Source organism: Alligator mississippiensis, chromosome 5, assembly GCF_030867095.1.
Source record: "Alligator mississippiensis isolate rAllMis1 chromosome 5, rAllMis1, whole genome shotgun sequence".
Taxonomy (NCBI): domain Eukaryota; kingdom Metazoa; phylum Chordata; order Crocodylia; family Alligatoridae; genus Alligator; species Alligator mississippiensis.
Genome location: NC_081828.1, coordinates 82,374,238 through 82,394,087, shown reverse-complemented (window position 1 = coordinate 82,394,087; position 19,850 = coordinate 82,374,238). Strand labels below are relative to the sequence as shown.

The 19,850-nt window shown below is 45.7% G+C and overlaps 1 long non-coding RNA gene across 1 annotated transcript; it reads right to left on the bottom strand.

The window, feature by feature from the left end:
• Positions 1-11,781: 11,781 nt before the first annotated feature.
• Positions 11,782-17,479, bottom strand: LOC109282627 (uncharacterized). Its single transcript, XR_002089664.2, has 2 exons — positions 16,086-17,479; positions 11,782-12,920 (listed from the first exon to the last, which is right to left on the bottom strand). It is a non-coding gene; the product is annotated as an uncharacterized LOC109282627 (long non-coding RNA).
• Positions 17,480-19,850: the final 2,371 nt, after the last annotated feature.

The window sequence follows — 19,850 nt, the reverse complement described above, 5'->3', positions numbered from 1 at the left end:
GGGCAGCTCGTGAGGCCGAGGCCGGAAGGGCCGAGGCCGGGCCTGGCGCGCGGGGGAAGCCGGCGGCAGGTGGGCGGTCCCGCGCTCCTTCCTGCTCAGCGCAGCGAGCCCCCGGCCCGGCCAATCGGCGCCGACACGTCACCGTGGAACACCGTCCTCGTGCGGCCGCAGCCAATCGGCGCGCGGGACCCACCGGGCTCCGTGCCAAGGGGCGGTGCAGCGGGGGTGACGCACGAGGGCCGCGTGATTGACGCAAGCCGCGTTGCTAAATTTAGCCACTGGTCTGTGCCTGGCTGTCGGGACAGCGCGCGGGCGGCGGGGCGGGGCCCATTGAGCGGCGGAGCCGGCGGCGGGGCGGGCGCGGCCACGCGGGGCTATTTCGGGCCGGGAGTGTGATCCGGCCCCTCCAAATATAGGCTCCGCCGCCTATTTATAGCGCCGGAGTCCCGCCAGCCCCGGCGCTGCGAGGGAGCGCCCGGCCCCGCTCCCGCCGGAGACCCCGCAGGCACCGGCCGCTGCTGGGCGCTGCTGGGCTCCGCGGCGGGGGCGGGTGGAGCCGGGGCTGCCCCGGCTGGGCGGCGGGGATACCCCGGAGTGACGCAATGGAGCGGGCGGGGGCGGCGGCGCGGCCGCATAGCGGAGCGGTGACCTCATGGCAGGGGCGGCGGCGGCGGCGCCCGCCGGGAGTCTCCGACCTCCCCCCGCCCTGGCGCGGCCGCCTGGGGACTCACCGCCCCTGCGGGGGGGCGGTGCCGTGACGGGCCGGCCGGGGAGATCCCCTTTGATGCCGTCCGGCTCGGCTGCGGTTTCAGCCCACCCGGGCTCCGCGGGCAGCCCCACGGCGGCGCTCTGCTTTCCGTGCGGCCAGGATCCCGGCCCCTCGTGCCGGCGGTCCCCAGGGACTCGCGGGAGCCTCTGCGTGTCTCCCCGCGGGCTGCTCACTCCCGGGGCATCTCCTCCCTCACCTCCTCCTGCATCGAGGATATGCCGAAGTGTTCTCCAGAGCTCCTGATCTCAGGAGAGACCGGTGGACAGGACAGGGGGACAACACATGGGAAGGGCATCCTGGCCCAGCTAGGAGCCCCTGGTGGCACTGGAGATGTGTAGGGGGTGCATGTGCACCCCTGGAGATTGGTGGTGCACTCCCTGTGATTGACTGCTGCCAGCAGCACCTGCTGATGGTCACCACTTGCCACACTCCCCTTGCTGCTGACAGTGCCGGTGGCATCTGGGCTGTCTACAATTGCCTCTGGCCACCAATGTCGCTGGCAGCGTCTGCAGGTGGTCACCCTCCTGCTGCTGCTATGGTGGCCACTGCCTGTGGGAGCTCCCTGCTTGCCGCTGTCAAAGCTGACTGCCACCACGGCCTGCAGATGGTCATCGTGCCCCCCGCAGTCCCCCGGGGGCATGCGTCCTTCATGCCCAGTGGTGGAGGCAGGGAGTTCTTAGCACACACAGAGGAAGGCTGTGTGGAAAAAGGTGAAGCACTGTGTGATAAGCTGATGGAGAGGTAGACAAACCTGGCAGTCCCAAAGGAATGAAACAGGAAGCCATGCAGGGCTTATCAAAGGAAAGGAAGCCAAGAGTAACAGAGGAAGAAGCTTCAATTTGGTACCAGGAACTGGAGCAAGTGGAAGTACTGGTATTGGCATTGTTTCCTACTCCTTGGGCATGTCTACACATGCATTAATGCCCAGTAGGTACTGTGCATTAAGTTTAGTACCTGAAACAACAGGCACTAACTGAATGCTCTGTAAATGGCGCTGCTGCACACCTTTCTAGTGACACTAATGTAATGCACAGTTGGCACTAGCGCAATAGCACAGCTTTTGACGTGATGCTCTAATGTGCAGTAGAATTAGTCTACTGTGCATTTAGCATCTTGTGTAGACATGTCCCTTGTGTTCTTGTAGAAAGAACTCATCTGGGCTATAAACTCCTTGACCAAAGTGGCAGCTGTTTGCTCCAAGCTGGAGTTGAAACAAATGTTTCAGACTGCCTAAGCTGCAAGGTACCAGAATCAAGGGCTAAATACAATGCAGGGCTTTGAGGCCTAAAACACTTAAGTAGAATTAAGGTGCCTGCATCCAAAATTATAATCTAAACCACTCCAAGTCACTGCCAGCTTGAAAGCTTCCTAGAAACCAAGAGTTCCATTACCCAGAACTGCCCCACTCCAAACAGCTTGGTGCATGTTTCTTGCCTAAGCATGGTAATAGATCCAGAAGGAGAGCTGCTGCTACCAAAGTTCCCCGTGGGGCATGATCTAAGTATGATTATAGCAAGTAGGGGGGAAGTTGGATCATACTCATAGTAACAGACTCTCTGCAAAAAACAGTTGTGGTTACTTTCTTTTAAGACAGAGCTGTATAGGGGTGGGTGTTTGCATGTGTGTAGGCCGTTTGTATCCTAGAATTGAGCACTCTCACCAGGAAGGAGTAAATCTGGTTTTAGTTCCTTCCTCAGCCTGAGGGGGTTCAAACTGTTATATCCCAGGAGTGTGCTCTAGTGACCAGGCTGCTGGGTCAGAGGAAAAGTTTCCACCCCTCCTATGGACATTGTGTCACTGCCCAGATTCGTTTGGCAGGAGCTAGCCCAAGAGGAAGTATGATTTTTGTAGCCTATTGCTCAGGTAACCCAGCAAAGCAGGGGAGTTTTAGATTTCTGAGTCATTGCATTTTACAATAAATAGCCATTGGTTAAAATAAAACAAAATGCAATAGGGACCAGAACTCTGGCCCTTCCTATCAGAGAAGCATTCTACTGATTAAGCCATATAAACCCTTTGAACATTTCTTTCATTCACTCTCTCTTTGGTTCACCACATCTTGAATTCCTTCCTGTACCCTGACGTCTCTTTAACAGGAAGGATGGAGGGTACCCCTACAGAAAGGATGGAAAGGTGGCTAGGGCAGTTTCCTAGGAGGAAGGATATAACAATTTGAGCCCTTTTGACTGTGGATGGAACTGAATTCAGATTTTCCACCCCATGGGGAAATACTCTAGACCTTGAACTTAAACAAAAGTTCAGTGTTTTGAACTTTAAAAAGTGGATACTATCCTCTCTTCCTCCTTCAGCTACTTGAAAAGAAAGTCATAAGCTGAAAAGAAACATGTGCTTACCTTAAATGGAGATTTCCAATCTGAACTCTGTGGACAGACACACCTTCCCACAGCCTTGTGCCAGGCACTGAAGTTCTGGAGAAGAGCGAGGGTTAGAAAAGTGGTTCTCAATCTTTTTAGACACCAGGCACCACTCATTAGACTCATGGCACTCCTTGGAAAATGCCAGCTCTTAGCTTCACTTGGTTTTTGACCATAGAAAAATAACAATAATTTTTTCTGTTGCAGACAACTCAGAAAGAGAACAGGTGAGAATGTTTCTGACACTATGGATTCCTATTTTGAAATCTCTGAGTTTATCTTGTGAATCGTGTGCTGTGACACCTTTGTTGAGAGCTACTGGATTAGGTGCACCTCTCTGCTCTGCATTTATTGGCTGACTCTAGGTGGCTTATTCCTCAGAATGCAGGGTGGCATGGTTCCTACTCTAAGTTGCCAATTCTCACCATGTACATTATAGAATGCATAAGTACCTAAAATAGGTCTTTGGATTCCAATCTAGGGGAAGCCAGGTGCCTAGAAGTGAAGCATTGCAGTGCCTTATGTGTAGACAGCAAGGTCATTTATAGGATTCATAACTAAGCTAGAATCTCAGTTTACCTAGTAAGATAAGTTTCTAGCTTTGACAGGAGTGAAGAAAGCTTGAAAAATAAGATGAGTGTAATCTGATCTTCAATACCTGTCTCACTGAAGACAGCTTGGAACAGTAACTTTGAAAGGGATGAATTGTCCCATTTATTTTAGTGGGACATTAACTCTGACACCCACTGTTTTTTGGGATCTCATGCTAATCTAGCAAAGAACCCTGTGTGTGACAGAAGAAAGAGTGCAACAAGCCCCTGCAGATACTTTAGCTCAGGGATGGGCAATTATTTGGGCTGCAGGGCCCCTGAAGGAGTTTTAGTGAGCTGTTGTGGGGCAGGGGGAGAGGGGTGCAAACCTGGCCCAGTGGAGAGGGTGCTGATATGGCCTGGAGGGAGGGTGCTGACCCAGCCCAGGGTGCAGCAGGGATGCGGGGGGGGGGGGGGGGGGGGGCAATTGGTTCTATCCAGCCTCAGGCCATCTGCCTTGCAGTGACTGCCAGGGGCACTGCACGGAGCAGGCAGGTAGGGATATCCATGGAGACTGGCTCGGGACCCCCGTGGACAGGGCACGCTTGGCTGAGTAGATGGAATGGGGTTGCGGGTGGGCAGGGAGCAACATCCAGGAGCCGGATGGGTGGATGGGGCTGGGGCCAGGCTTGAAGGGTGATGACAGCATGGGGCCAGGGCCTGGGGCAGAACCACAATCTGCTCCCCGCACAACCCTGAGAAGGGTGCCAGTTCCACGGGCAGGGATGTGCAGAGAACGTATCGTGCTTCCGCCCCAGGCTCTGGTTGTCACTGCCTCACAATCCCTGCCCGGGCCCTGCTCTCCCATCCCACTTCTGGATGCCACTCCTCACCTGCTCAATGCCCCATCCCATCTTCCTGGCCAAGTGTGCCCTGCCTGTGGGGGTCCCAGATCGGTCTTCGTGGAGACCCTACCTGCCTGCGCGACTGCTCTGTCTGGCACTCCTGGTGGTGAGCGCAGGATGGCAGTGCCACCTGGGCAGAGTAAACTGCTGCTGCGGGGGCTGCCAGGAAGCCCAGTTCAGCTGCCGCACTATCCTTGCCCTGCCGTGCACCTGGGGGTGGCAGGACTGACTGCATGCACCATGGCCTGGGCTGCCTCTGGGCCAAGGGACACGCCATGGACTGGATAAAATCCCTTGGTGGGCTGTATTTGGCCTGCAAGTCGTATTTTGCCTGCCCTGCTCCAGCTGCTGAGTACTGAGCGCTTCCGTCTTGCCGCCACTGCTTTCCTGAGGCTGGAATAAGCATCCCCACAACTATTTTACCTCACTGCCACTCCAAAGAAGAGGGTGGCCATGGTGCAAGGACAGTGCTGTGAAGGCCAAAATCCATGCTGTGGTGGGCCTATGGCACAAAATAATCTTAATCTGGTCCTTTTAGCCACATAAACTTTAAAGTGTACAAGTATATATCTTCATCCACAAATAGCTTAGAAATAGTTAAGTTTTTTTTTTTTTCTCAAATTTTGAAAATAATCTTTGGACTGAGACCAGGCACAGGAAATTTGTGCCAAAATACTTGTGAAAGATTCAGATGATTTCAACCAAGGGTTTATGATTATAAATATGTTCTGTATCCCGTGCACACAATGGCTTGGATTTCACATAGAAAAGCTCCACCAATTGTTGCAATTGCCCTGGAATTCTGGGATACCACAGAAGGGGAGGTTTGAATATTCCTGAATTGACTTAGTCTGTCCACTCTGCCTGACTTTTAAGACAACGGACAATTCTTTCTTGTTTGTGTAGATCCAAAACTTAAAGTACGGAAGCAAAGGAACAACTCCCGTTTCGAACAAACCCACAAACCAAACTGATTATATTATCAGGAGATGCTATTGGGATTGTAATTCCCACTACCCACATAAGAACTGATTACGAATGGGAGAGGTCAGAACCAGACGAGACTCAGACATGCAAGGGTAGCAGATTATTAAATAAGGAGATGAAGAAGGATTCAGAGACATCTTAATTCAAGTAAATTAATTATTCAATAATGACACAGTTTTGAACTATTAATGGTGGAGAATGTTGGCTGTTCATGCCTGAAATACACAGAACTCCTCACGAAAACACAATCTTAGTTGATGGAGTCCACTAAAAATAAATAAAAAGAGAAAGCTAGATCTTATCTTGGCCTGGGAAAACTACTAAAAAGACCACTGTTTACAAAACAGTTTTTTAAATTAGTCTGGTTATTTCTTTAATGAAGTAGTTGCTATCAGGGGGAGGGTGCTGCTGTTCAAACCTAAGTAGATGGTACTCATTTTTTAACCTTATAACCAATAAAATAATATTTATGGAGATCATAGTGATCACTTTTAAGTTTTCCTTTCCTATTCTTTCCACATAGACATTGTTTCCTTGAAGCCTTAATTTCTCAAATTAATCTTTAATTTTAAATAAATTGTCAGTCTATAATATTCTTGACTTGCTCTATCTTATTTCACATTATTAATCAAGTGACTTGTTCATCTCCTTTCACTTTATCATTCTTCCTAATAAATCTTAACTCAGCTCTTCATTATTCTTAGAGGGCCAGGAGACGCTTTTTCCTATCAGAGATGCTTACCCAGGTAGATAGAGGATTACACAAAACCTGATTGTATCATGCCATTTTAACAAAAAAAAAGTCACTTCTGTTTCTTTATTCATAATGGTTTGACTTCCTGGCTGACTGATACTTTCTGTTCATGCTCACAAAGATAATTTCTCAAATTTACCAACTTTTAATTAAAACTTTTCCTAACATATTTTTGCTTCTTAGCAAAACTCTGAATTCAGTCCTGCTCACATTATTTTCCTAATTAGCACATCTATTTCACTCATAATTATTTCTCAACTGTATTTTCAATTCCCTTTTACTTTGCTTCATTTATTGCCTCTTCTTTCCACATTCTTCCCCTCTTATCTTCATTTTCTCCTTTCCTAGTTTTCTGTCTTTACTTTTATGTTTGATTCATTGAACTGTCTGCCTCTCTTCCAGAATGGATAGTCAACAGCTCCTTAAGCCTGGAGAAGATTAAGGGCTCAAGGTGATGAGAAAAGAAGATTCCAACTGCTACTGAAGGGGTCTGAATACTTTGTTTTATCTGAAGTATATCAGTAACTTTCTCATCAAGCAACTCACTATTAATTCTTGTTTAATGTCTGAATATAAAGAAGGGGGTTAGTATGTAGAAATAAGAAACATTACTTTTCTAATGCAGCAGATATCAGGTACCAGAATAGTGTGTACAGTCCTGGTATCCCCCTTCTTAGAGGGATGTTGAAAAATTGGAGATGATATGAAAAAGAGATGCAAAAATGGAGTAATTGAAAAAAAATGCCTTATGATGAAAGAAAGAGATCAGTCTGTTTAACATATTAAGGCGACGACCAAGAGGTGCCGTGATTTTAGTGTTTAAATACTTCTGCAGATAAAACATTGTGCACTGGGAGGTTTTTAAATCTATGTTAGAAGGGCACATCATAGCCAAAAGCTGAATTCAGAAAAATTCAATTTAAAAATATGACAGAACTTGATAACATTGAAAGGTGATTAAATGTTGGAACCAACTACCAACAGATGCAGGGGATTCTCCTGCTTGTCATACCTTGAACACAAGACTGAAGGCATCTCTAGAAGGTGCACTTTAGTTAGACAACAGTAATATGTTCAATACAAGATTAGTGGGGTAAAATTTTATGGCCTGTGTTATACAGCAGGTCAGACCCAGTCATCCAATGGTCCCTTTGCGTCTTAAAAATATACAAACCGATGAAACTCCCAGAAAGCAAGGACTGTGAATACCATGGTAGGATTGGGCCATATGTCTGAATTCTTTGAACATGCTCCTCCTCATATGTGTTTCACTTTCTTTAATACTCCTAGTTGCCATCTATTCATATTTCCTACTCACTCTGGTTTTGGCAGGGTGATAGTTATTCTTACAAAGAGACAGTGCAATTCAGTGGCAAAGGCAATGGGTTGAGAGTCAAGAAGCCTAGATTCTGTTTCTTGCTTTGTCATTAGCCTACTATGTGACTCTCTTTTCTTGTTCTGATTTCAGTTCCCCATCTGTAAATTGGGACTTTGGAATTTAGGAATTAAATATGCTATATAAGAACTAAGTACTATTAGCACTTATTTATTATTAATGCATGAGACTTAGGATCCCTTGAACTGTCCATGCTCATTTTCTTATTTAAATAAATTAATAGTTTATGTAAGTACCTACCATACTTTTTCATGCTTTTTACAACCTAATGATCAGAAGTAGACTCTGTGACTGATTACATTATGTTAGAGAAATTTTACATCCTTAGAAAGCTTTCTTTAGTTTTAAATAATTCATAAAGAGATTCTGAATCAACTAAGAAACATAACAAGTGAGTGGACGAGCCATGTCTAGTTCCTTACACTGGACCATATGTACAAGGCCAGATGAAGGTATAGGCACTACAGGCCTGAGTCTTGGGCCCCAGCTCCTGAAGTCATGTGATGAGTAGAGAATCTCAGCTTTCATTTAAAAAAAAAAAAGTTCTAGAAAATCTTGAAAACATGAATAGAACCATTACATGAAATCCACTGAAAACTGTAGCGAGCCTGAGACAAGAGCTTTGATACTGTTATATACTGACCCATGGGTCTCAATGAGTCATTAACAGCAGGACTCACTGCTTTCTGATGGAGACCCCTGTACCAGTACAACAGAGGACTTTATAATGTAACAAGATTGTACCCTGTCAAATAGATATACTTTGGATATTGAATTATTGGGGGAGAGGGTCCCCTTAGCACTTCTGCCTCTTAGTAGGGGAGGGCGGACTACTGCTGCCATTCCCAGTGGCAACGCGTATGGGGTGCACGGGGGTGCATGTGCACCCCCTGAGAACACTGGTGCACCCCCCGACAGGCCGTGTTCCCTGCTTAGGTGATGGGTGGTGCGGCAGGCAGGAGCACCGGTGCCCCCCTTGAAAGCGTCAGCCAAGGAGTGAGAGTGCCGGATGAAGCACCGCAGCCATTTCTGGGAGTGCTGCGGCCACTTCCCGGTTGGCGAGATTGGCCGCTGGGGGGTGGGGCACGTGCCCCCCACGACTAAGGTGGCACTGGTTGCCCATGACCATTCCTGTTACTACCAAACAGGATGATATCACTGCGATACTACTCTGGTCTCTTTAGAAAAACAGCTGAATCTTGAGGCATAATCTAAAAGTGAAAAAATCCAAACTTGTCAGACCTAAAAGGAATTTAGTTTCTGAGAGTTTCATAGCTGCTCTCAGTACCCTCCCATTTAAACAAGGCATGTGTAAATTTGTGTACCATTTGACTGCAACTGTCATAGAATTGCATATGGAGAGAAGCAGTTTCTAATGCTACTAAACAACACAAATATTTAGGGGTTTAAAGGAGAAGACCAATGCTTTAACTAGGAACTAGATAGACCATGAAGTGTAAGTGCTTTCTGGGAGAAGTACTGTATAAGGGTCAGAACAATCACCGTAGTTGGGATCAGGAAGGAATGTTATCCCATGGTCACTGACATGACTTTGGGGGTTTTTGCCTTCCTCTGTAGTGGGGGATGTGACAGTCTACCTGTGATTTCTTGAGATTATATTGACAACATTTCATAGAAGCAGGACATTGGCTGCCATGGTTTCCATTTTATCAGTGGCAGGTTAGAGTGTTAGGTCTGTGTTGTATCAGGGTTGACAGTAGTCTTATGTCGAGTTTAGATTATGCTTTGTATAGGATAGTTTGGCTAGGGATGGGGGTTGAACTAGATGGCCTATGGAGGCCCCTTCCAGCTCTACTTCTCTATGATTCTGTGATAAGATATTGGCCACCACTTTTTGCACCAGCTCAATGTTCTAAATTGTCTTTAAGCACAGCACCATAAAGTACAGATTGCAAGAATTGATTCTTGGAGTTACAATGGCAGTGGCCATTTGGGACAAGCCCTGCATCAAAATAGAAGTGTTAAGAACCTCTCAGATGCAGATTTTTTTTAAAAGCATTTTTGGCTATTGGAACTTGAGAGCCGCCAGACAGCCAAGATACACAGATTATAAACCTAGATAATAGCAGAGAAGAGTGGGAAGATACAGTCTCTGCCACTTCTGTTTTTCCCCCCACAGCTTACAGACATTTAATACAGGAATTGCCATACTGCTGCGGAAATCAATGGACTACTCACAATAATAATGTTAAGCAGATGCATGTTTGCTTCTTTTTTCCAAGTTAGCAAAGTCGTAATAATCATATAATAATTATAATTATTTAAAAGGAAAGGCTAATATGTGTATTTGCAAGTGGTATTTAAAGGTACCCAGGGCATGTACTAATGAAAATGATAGCAAATATCCAGTGTAAAGGAGATGGAAGAACATCATCAGGCAACAAAAATGATGGTCCAAATAATCTTTTATATATTTATATTTTATATAAATGTTTTGTAAGGGAAAAGGCAATTTTTTTTATCATGCTGCATTTAAACAGTAGTCACTAAACATACTTAAGAATTTAAGCAATTTTCTTTATCAAGTCTCTCTCTATTTTTGGCAATTTGATTCCCTAATGCTTTCAGAGATTTAGTTAGTGAATAATTCTGGTATTTTCACCCTAACAAAATTTCCCACCGGTCATTCCACATATTTATGGCTCAGTTTGGGGAAAAAAAGTACTTCCTGACATCTGTTCTGAATTAGTTCTCTTTTCCAATTATGTCCTTCTGCTTTATAATCTTTGCTCTTATGAAAATAGTAACTTAAATTTACAATATTTATACCATTTAAAGTTTTATGTAAGTCAGTTGAGCTTCCATGCTGCTTTTCTGAATTTAAGATGAAGAAATTATAACCTGCTCAGTTCATACATTTTAGCAATGAGTAGTACCTTTTTATCATTCATTGTACTTCTTCCCAGCATTATGTTTTCTTTCTAATGACAAGAGCTGAAAACAATATCCTAAATGGGCTTTTATTAAAAAATTATATAATTTCATGATCACTTCCCTTCTAGCTATTCAATTGGCTTTTTAATTGCTTCTTCATATTACAAACATTTTTAGATGGCTCCACATTACCTGAAGGTTTCTTTTAAAGTCAACCTACTCAGTCAAATTCCATTAATTTTCCATTTATGTTGATAGGCATGCAAAGTATGCACCATTTTTAGATTTCTCAACTTTACCAGTTCAGTTACATATAGCCAAATATATTTGTTTCTATTTCCTTTGTGATGCGTTACTATTGTTAATAATATCATCAGACTTAAGAAACTTACTATCAGCAGTTTTAATATAAGCAATTAGCATTAGAAGTACAAGTACTAATATTTGGAAGCCCAAACCCTTTCCCTAGTTGAACGTAGGGCCTTTTAAAGAAGCTCTGCTCTTTTTTCACTCTCTCTGAAGCTTGCTGACACTATGGGTGCTCGATTAATCCAGTCTGCTGGAGCGTTCTAATTAGAATGCTCTAGTGTATGGCAGTGTCTTGTGTATTCACTGCCTCACATTTCAAAATGGCAGCAGGGGTACTTTAACTGAAGCTCATCGAATGAGCTTTAGTTAAAGTGCCCTCACTGCTATTTTGAAATTCAGGATGCTGAATACATGAGACACTGTGGTGGTTTAATTACAGCAGCTCCCAAGAGCTACTTTAATTACATCCCCCCACACACACACCCACCCACCTGTGTATGTGTATTGGGACCCAAAAATTAATGTTTGATAATGGAGGTGAATATTGGCAATGCATAGGGGGTGCACGTGCACCCCGAGATGGACGGTGCACCCCCTGCGAAAAGCACTGCCAATGCTGCCACTGTGGTTGTCGCTTGCCACCCCACCCCAACACCACCAGCGGCATCTGCAGGTAGTCCCCCATTGTCTGTGGGTGGTCGCGGACTGCTGGTTGGTGCCTGCCACCCCTCCCCACTGCCGATACTGCTGTGGCCACCTGTGGGAGCTCCCCACTCACCACCGCCGCCTGTGGGTGATCACCGTGCCCTCCCCAGCCTCCAGGGGCACACGGCATTCATGGAGGTGAACAATAGTTGGATGTAAAAAAAATAGCTTTTATAATAACAACTAATCAGCAGCAGCAGTCCTTTGATGACAGTCTTCCAGTAAATTGGGAAGACATTGGTGAGTACATAGATGACTGAGGCGGCCAATCCAAAATTTGCATGTTTGACTACAGATGTGGTAAATAGTTCTGCAAAGGAGTAGATCCTAGTGATGTTGGATAATAGCTCCTTTCTTTTGTCTCTCTCAACTACGTACCTCCATTGTGAGGCAAGTTTTCTTGAAATGATTGATGCCTTGTACATTGTGGCATACTTTAGGACAAGTCAGTGCTTGAATCTCCCATGTACTGATGTTAGTATCACACTTCTTTGGATTGACCTTCATGATGTCCTTGAACCTCTTTTTTGCCCACCTCTAGAGTGATGAGCTTCAGTCAGTTGGGAGTATAAGACCTGTTTAGGAAGATGGTTTGTTAGGCATCCTTATGACACACCCTGTCCAACACAGCTGATACCATATAAATATAGTTTCAATGCTAGTGGTGGTTGCTTGAGCTGGTGGTTGCTGGCATTGAGTCTTCTGTCCTTTCAGCCGACATGGAGGATTTTACAGAGATTGCTGATAGTCATTTTCCAAAGCTTCTGATATATCATCCAAATTTCACACCCATATAATAGGGTAGGACAAGAGCCTGGTAGATGAGAAGTTTGATTCCAGTCTGATGTCACGATCGTCCAAGACACAGTTTCAGGGATGTCTAAAGGCAGTAGTGACATATTTTATCCAGCATTGAATATCATAGTCTGTATTTTCTTTTTGGGAATGGTGGCTAGGCAGAGAGAATTCTCAACATTCTCCAAGGGTTTCCCTCTAATTGTAGTATGTGGAAGAGCAGATGGTTGGTTTGGGTGGGTCAGTAAGGAGCTTGATTTTTGTGAAGCTGACAGTAAGTCCTAGCATTTTATATTCTTTGCAGAAGTAATTAAGAGTAACTGGAACTGTTCAACTCAGTGGGCACACATGACACAATTGACAGCATACTGAAGATCAGTAATGGAGGCACTGGTATCTTGGACTTGAATGTAATCAGTTGATGTTAAAGAGATCCCTGTCCATGCAGTACTGGATGCTGAACCCAGATGGAAGTTTATCAGAAATGAGATACAGAATAGCTGCAATATAGGTGGAAAAAAGTGTTGGCATAATCATGCATCTTCACTTAATTCCAGTTCTAATAGTGACTACTAATAGACTACTACTGTACAATAGACTAAAAGTCTACAATTTAATTAGATTGCAATAATGAAAAAACAAAACAAAATAAAACATGAGCTGATACATTTTAAAGTCCAACTGCAGACATGATGAATTAATTATGTTAACACGTGTTAGCTGGTTGAGGTGAACCTTAGACTCCCCTCTAGTGGTCAATAAGGACCAGGACAAATTGTGCTTATCATTGTATCATCTACCAGGTTACAATGTTGGTAAGATGTTGTAGTGTAGATAATGCTCCATCCCTTTGTGTTAACCCATACAAATGCAAGTGTTACTTAGAACTAGGAGATGACATGAGACTAAAAGGAAACATTTCTTTCTTGCCCATTCAAAGGACAGACAAAAATTGGAAGAGCTTGTTTAATGAAAATGAAGTAGAATAATGTTCATTACAGTCAAAGATGCCAAGAGTGCAGTATTCTCAGGTAGGTTACCTAATGTGAGGGATATTTTATAAAAAAATTCCCCATATTTCAAAAGTGCAAATTGAAGTTGCCTCCTTTATCTGCATGGAGTTCCACTGAAGTCCATACAGCACCACCTGTGCAGGCTGCATTGGCATATTTTTTTGACAGAACTTGGGTTTAGTTTAGATATATGTTCCATGCTTTTATCTGGAAAATGGGCACACATTTTTTTGTCTTTTTGGTTTTACATTTCTTATCAAGATTTTACTGAAGATAGACCCCTTAAATATATATATATAAATGACTATAGCTCTGTACTTTTGCTTGCAGTTGCAGGTGTCCTCTCTTGAACTAAACAGTTTATTGGTTTAAATGTTACTTAAGTAACATATTGATACTAGGCTGGTGGAGAGGGAGCTGTCTGCTTGTGCTTCCTTTAGTGCATTCAAAATGTAAGATACACTATATTCCATCTGGCTTTGAAGAATGAATGGTTCTTGTGAGTTATTTTGAGAACTGTGGAAGGGATGCAGAAGTCAGTCTCAACAATTAACACTGCTAACACCAGTATCATTAATCTAGTTTTAGACCTGTGGTGATGAAATATCTTTGCCCATTTTTATATGGGACACGATACATTTAAAAAGACAACAATAATTTATTTCCCACTGTAGTAAAACAATCCTGAACAAATTACTAGGATGAAGGCATAAAATATACCTGTTCCTATTCTTCCTGGCTCTTTAATGTTAATAAGGAGCTTTAAAAAAAACTGAAAAATTAACTTTTTAATTTTTTCAATATATGAAGTGAATAGAGAAGATAATTATTGAGCGATTTCTCTTGCAGTTTTATGAGATTCACTATGATTGGCATTTATAGTTCTAAATGCTGAATCAAGAGATAAGTATGATTTTGAGTTTTTGTTTTAAATATATTTGGATGCACAGAAAAGCTGTAAAACATTAATCAAGTAAAAAAGGCTCAGAAAGCAAGTAATACATATCCAAAATGTACTGTATATTTTTAAATGCATTTTTAAGCCATGATTTTAGGGCCTGACATGCTACCTGTAGACTTGGGCCAGCAACACTGATACTTGCTACCACCTGCCTTTGCATGTTTGAGTATGTTTGAGCCACATAACTCAGCTACCAATAACAGTGAAGCTAGAGTAGCCAGGACCAGGCTCTACAAACCCATCTAGTACCCTTCCTTGGGCAACTAAGGGCTGATTAAATATAGGTCAAAGATGACTCACTGGGTAGTGTGGCTAAGGAACACCATTCTCCATAGTCATATGGTTTGTGTGTCACTGGCTCACATCTAGCCACCTGACTCCCTAGCCTTGATTAACCAGGTAACATTTACATCTGGACTGACTAGGAACAGCTTTCAACAGGTTCAGGGCTCAAACTTGTGCTTCTGAAGCTATAGCAAAATCCCTTAACCACTTAGCCACTGCACCTCCTAGCAGATAATAGACGCACTATAAATCATCATGAGCTGGGGTGCCGTTCATAAAAGACAGGAGAAAGCAGGACTAAACATTGACTGTGTCACTCCCTAGGGAAGGAGTCTGTTTTACCAGAAAACATTTAAAAATATTCGTATTGAAGTTTTCATTGTGGATGTATGACAATACTTTACAATGATCTCATTATGCTACATGAGAAAAGATAAGCCCAGTTTGGGTTTGAAGATAGCCTTTTCCCAAATTGGAAATGTTGATAAGCCCCTTCATTCCTGGGTCTCGAATCAGCCAAATAGTAGCAGCCCTACTTAGCTGCCAGACAGAGATACCGTGTGGGGCCTATGCCAACCTGTTGCTGTCTTGTGCTGACATGAGGGACACCCAAAGGCTGGTGATTCTTAGGCATCAGAGGATTTTTGGAAGTGGTACAAGTAGGGCCTGTGACAGTGACTGTGGGCTTGGAGTCCTGCCCAAATAGCAGCCACACAGCTGATAAACCACGTGATAGAAGCAGAGACTGAGGAACAGGTGGCAGCAACTCCCCAGACTAATAGCCTGGAAAGGAATTACCCCAGGAAGGAGTTGAAGGTTGGTGTCACTTGGAGGTGTTTCCTAGGTCACTACTCTGCTGGCCAGGGGAGCCTCCAAGAGGGACCATTTTCTTAAAGTTTCAAAGCCCAGCACTTAGATGTAAGGGTGCAAAGTTCCTTGAGAGAACTGGGTGTCCTGCTGGTAGTTACAGCACTGCCCTCCCCACTTCTCAAAGGCTACTTAAAATATAGCCATATCAAACACACCAACCATAGGGCTAACAAACCACTGGTATGGAAATGAGAACAGAAACCAGCCGTCATTGCCTCTCAGGGCTCCAGTCTACCACTGAGAATCACTGAGCCCTTGAGATGCATATATAAACAGGGAGCTTCCCAAAGGCTGATGTCAGGAGTCTAGACAGCCAGCTTTAGGGGTGGGTGAATGCCCAGGGTACTGTGGTCAAGGGGAGCAGGTACCACACACATGTGTACATGTGAGTAGCCTGTGGTCACAGCAGTGCTCCCTCTACCCCATCAATCCTTGCTCCAGGCAGGAGGAGCAGTGCCCAACCCATCCCACCCACTGCCTCCAGCTGCTGCTCAGGAGCCAGGCTGGGCAGCATAGTTGGCAGCAGCGGTGCCTACCTGCCCACCTGCATGATGCACCATGCCGCTCTGCCTCCCTGACAGACTGTTCCCTGCACCCCTGCCTTCAGCAGCACCGCTGACTTCAGGAGAGTGCTGGGGGAAGGCATCAAAATACAAGTTCGTTCAGGGCACCATTTTCCTTAAGGCTGGCTCTGGGTCCATATAAGAATCAGAGAGACCTTGTTCTGCACAGAGGTTAAGAACATAAGAAGTGTCATACTGGGTCAGACCAGCAGTCCATCTAGTGCAGTAATCTGTCTCTGACAGCAGCACAAATGGTTGCTATAGAGCATAGGTGGCCAAACTGCAGCTCACAAGCAGCTTGCTGGCACGGTACTTGTGGCTCTCTGGAAATTGGCCGAAGCCCCGCTCAGTTCTCCCCAAAGTGGCTCCAAGGGACAGAGCAGCCTGGCATCTCCTGCTGCTTTGACTTTCCCCACAGGGAGCCCACCCTCCTTCTCTCCCTCCGAGACTGCCGGCTCAGGCACCAGGTTGCTTGCCCCAGGGCATGCTCCCCACAGGGAAAGCTGGAGTGGCCTAGCAATGCAGGGAGGGGGTGGTCACTTCCACTCCCAGTCACTCAGCACCCCTCTCCCCCCCGCAACTTTCTGTGCTGGATTGGATGTGGCTCCCAGGGTGAGTAACTCTGGCCACCCCTGCTGCAGAAGGAGAGCATTGAATCGGGTATCTCTAGTGATCCATCTCCCATTTGGTATCCTCCCTGGCATCTGCCATTATAGGTTTAGAGATGCCAGAGAAAACATTTCCAATCATTCTGCTCAGTAACCATTAAGAGATCTACCATCCAGAAGTGTATCCAGGCCCTTCCTCAGCCTGGCTATGCTCTCTGCCTCCACCACTGCCTGTGGCAACGAATTCCACAAATTTAACTAAGCATTAGGTAACAAATGTCCTTTCCCTGTTTAGGTTTTAAACCATCCCCTACTCTCAGCAGGTGTCTCCTCCTAGCGATTGGTGAGCAACAGCTCCCTGCTCACTTGACCCCATCACCCTGCAGGGCCGACAGGCAGGCTTCCCCCACGTGTAAAGTCGCTCGTAGGGTGGTGGTGGTGGGGGAACCTGCAATTCATTTCCCAGCCCTGGAGCCCCGTGACCATCGCGCCTCTCACAACCTCCTCCACGGCCCTTGCACGTGTGTGTGTTGTGGGGGGGCTCTCACGGTGCAGCTGATGTTTAAAGCTATTAGAAGCAGCAAATCCACCCCCGTCCCGAGGCGCAGGCGGTCTCATCACATGCCGGAGCAGCCGCGCGGTCACGCCAGAGCCCGGGGTTGCCCTCACACCCCGACCACGCCGCAACCCTCAGCGCCAGCGCCGAGCCGGCTCCCTCTCCCCCGGCTATGAATAGAGCACGCTGTGCGTGTGTCACGTTCCCATTACGTCCCCGCGCGCTGACGCACCGGGGCGGGGCTCTCCGTGACGCAAACACGTATCCGGCCAAGCTATAAATAGGCTTCCGGTGCCGGCAGCCAGCGGCTGGGGGAAGTTGGGTAGCCGACTGTGCGCGCCGCCCGGTCGCCATGGTGACGCCGGCCGCGTGCTTCTTCCCGGGGGTGCGGGCGGGCTGCAGCGGGCCTCGTCCCGCCGCCTGTTTCAGACGCGCTTGGGGGCCCCGGGCCTGTGTGTGCGCGTGTCCCCCCGCGGGCCCCGGGCCAGAGGGAGGTGCCTGCGCGGCAGTGTGTCTTCTGGCGAGCGGGGCCGTCAGACAGACTGGTGCTAGCTCCTGCTGCATTGGTCTGGGCAGGGGGCTGCCGTCGACGGCCTCCTGCGCTGCCCTTGCAGCCCTGCTCCTGGCAGCGGGGGCGTCTGTGGAAAGGAGCCTTTTCCCGGGGTTTATTTCCACGGGAATGGCAACAGTCGCAGCAGCGGAAGGGGGAGAGCCCGGAGTGCAGGGACACCGGCCCAGGGTGGCTGCCGTGCTGCTGACAGCTCACGAGGTGGAGCCGCCTGTCAAGTGGCAGGAGGCTGTGGTCGGGTAGAAAACATTCTGGCAAAACTGGAACTGGATCCGGGTCCTGTGCTCTTGCTGTGAGGCCTTGTGCCTTGCACAGCTGTTGTGCAAAGGACCGCGCACGTGACGGATGTCAGTAAAGCGTGTTCTGCGCCCTGCGTTCGCTGGCTGGTTCGTTATTTCAGAATATAGGCAGCCGTCTCTTTATTTTATTTTTCTTCATTTTGATTTTAAGGTCCTTGGGAAAAGGCACGTTTCTGTTTTGGTTAACGGGTGCTCTGCTCTGCTGCTTTTGATGTTACAAGGCAAGGTTTCTTAGGGCGATTGACATTTTTTGTTGGACCAACTCTGTAGTTGGGATAAACTTAGATGAGCTCTTACTTTTAGCGGAAAGTGTCTTCCTCCATGGTCTCTTCTTCCTAATACAGCAAGAACAGTACAGCTAAAAAAACGGGTTTTAGTAACAATAATCATGGCTAAATCCTGGGGATCCAAATATTGTGTAAATATACCTAGTCTACAGGTATGCTCCTCTCTGCTTTTGTCCTGGTGTTTGATGCTGTTTGACACTTGTCTAATTTTTTATTAAACATGGAACATGGTCATATAGCACAGCATCAGGGTTTGTTTGGGTTTTTTGGCTTTTTTTTATTAAGCTTATCTTGATCTATGAGAATGTCAAAGGGGTTTTACTGAATCAGTGAGCTGTGGCATTAGAGTAATTTGCTTTAAATGAAATTAGAAAGTTTGAACTGATTGCATGTTGTAGCTTCATACATATGAAGCCATATTAAAGCAAAAGGCAGGGTAGATTTATACCTTATTGACTAAATTTAATTGCTTTTTACTGTACCAGAACTACAGGTATTGCAGCAAGTGGCCACTTAATGCTTCCTTTCAAGTGATACCTACTCTGTTTTCAAAAATAGGTCAGCAGGTCTCCTTTCTGTGATCCTAATGGAAATAGGAGAAAAATGTACTTGGTCCTTTACAGGTATTGAAGCATTTCCTTAAGCTGACAGTTATTTTATTTGGGGAAAAATACTTCTTCTAGTTGTAGATGTGCTTATTACCCTGTAACTAGTCACAGACACCAGCTTAACCTCTCAGTCATGAAGGCACTATTGACTCAGGTTCTCTAGGGAAACCTTTGTCTTCTGCAAGAACTGTTTTCCTCCAAAAGAATAAATGCTCATTCTATTGCTAGTTCATCGTTCAGGTTTATATTTTCCTTGGTTTCAAGTCCTGTTGTAGGCAATATTTATGCATCTCTTTGAAACCAGGTGAAATAAGCTATATTAGTGTCTATGCTAGACTCTTTTCCCCCCTAAATTTTCCAACATTGTAGTAGATAGTGCCCCAGGACTATCTTCAGGACACTAGTATTAAACAAACCTAAGTGTCTTTATCTCTGTGAAGGTAAAGGGCAGAGCTGCTGGCAGTGATTTGACCCCAGCCTGCACTTAGCACTTGCACTGTTCCAACTGCCATGTAACTGAGAGAGATGGAACAAAAGAGTCTAATGTAGACCAAAGCCTCAGGCTTCTTTCCCCTGTGCTAAGTGATCTTCCTTTTCCAGCTGTCGTGGAACCTTAGGTCATGACTTATTGCATTGCTCTACTAAAAGTCCTTCCTTAACTCTGCTAAGGATTTTTTTAAATATTCCTGTTCATAATATTTTGGGGAAGACCTGTAGATGGGAGAGGGATTTTAAGGTACTTAAAAACAAGTGTCAAATCAGTCCAGTGGATGGGTTGTGAATCGCTGAATTGATTAAGAGAATTGTATGAT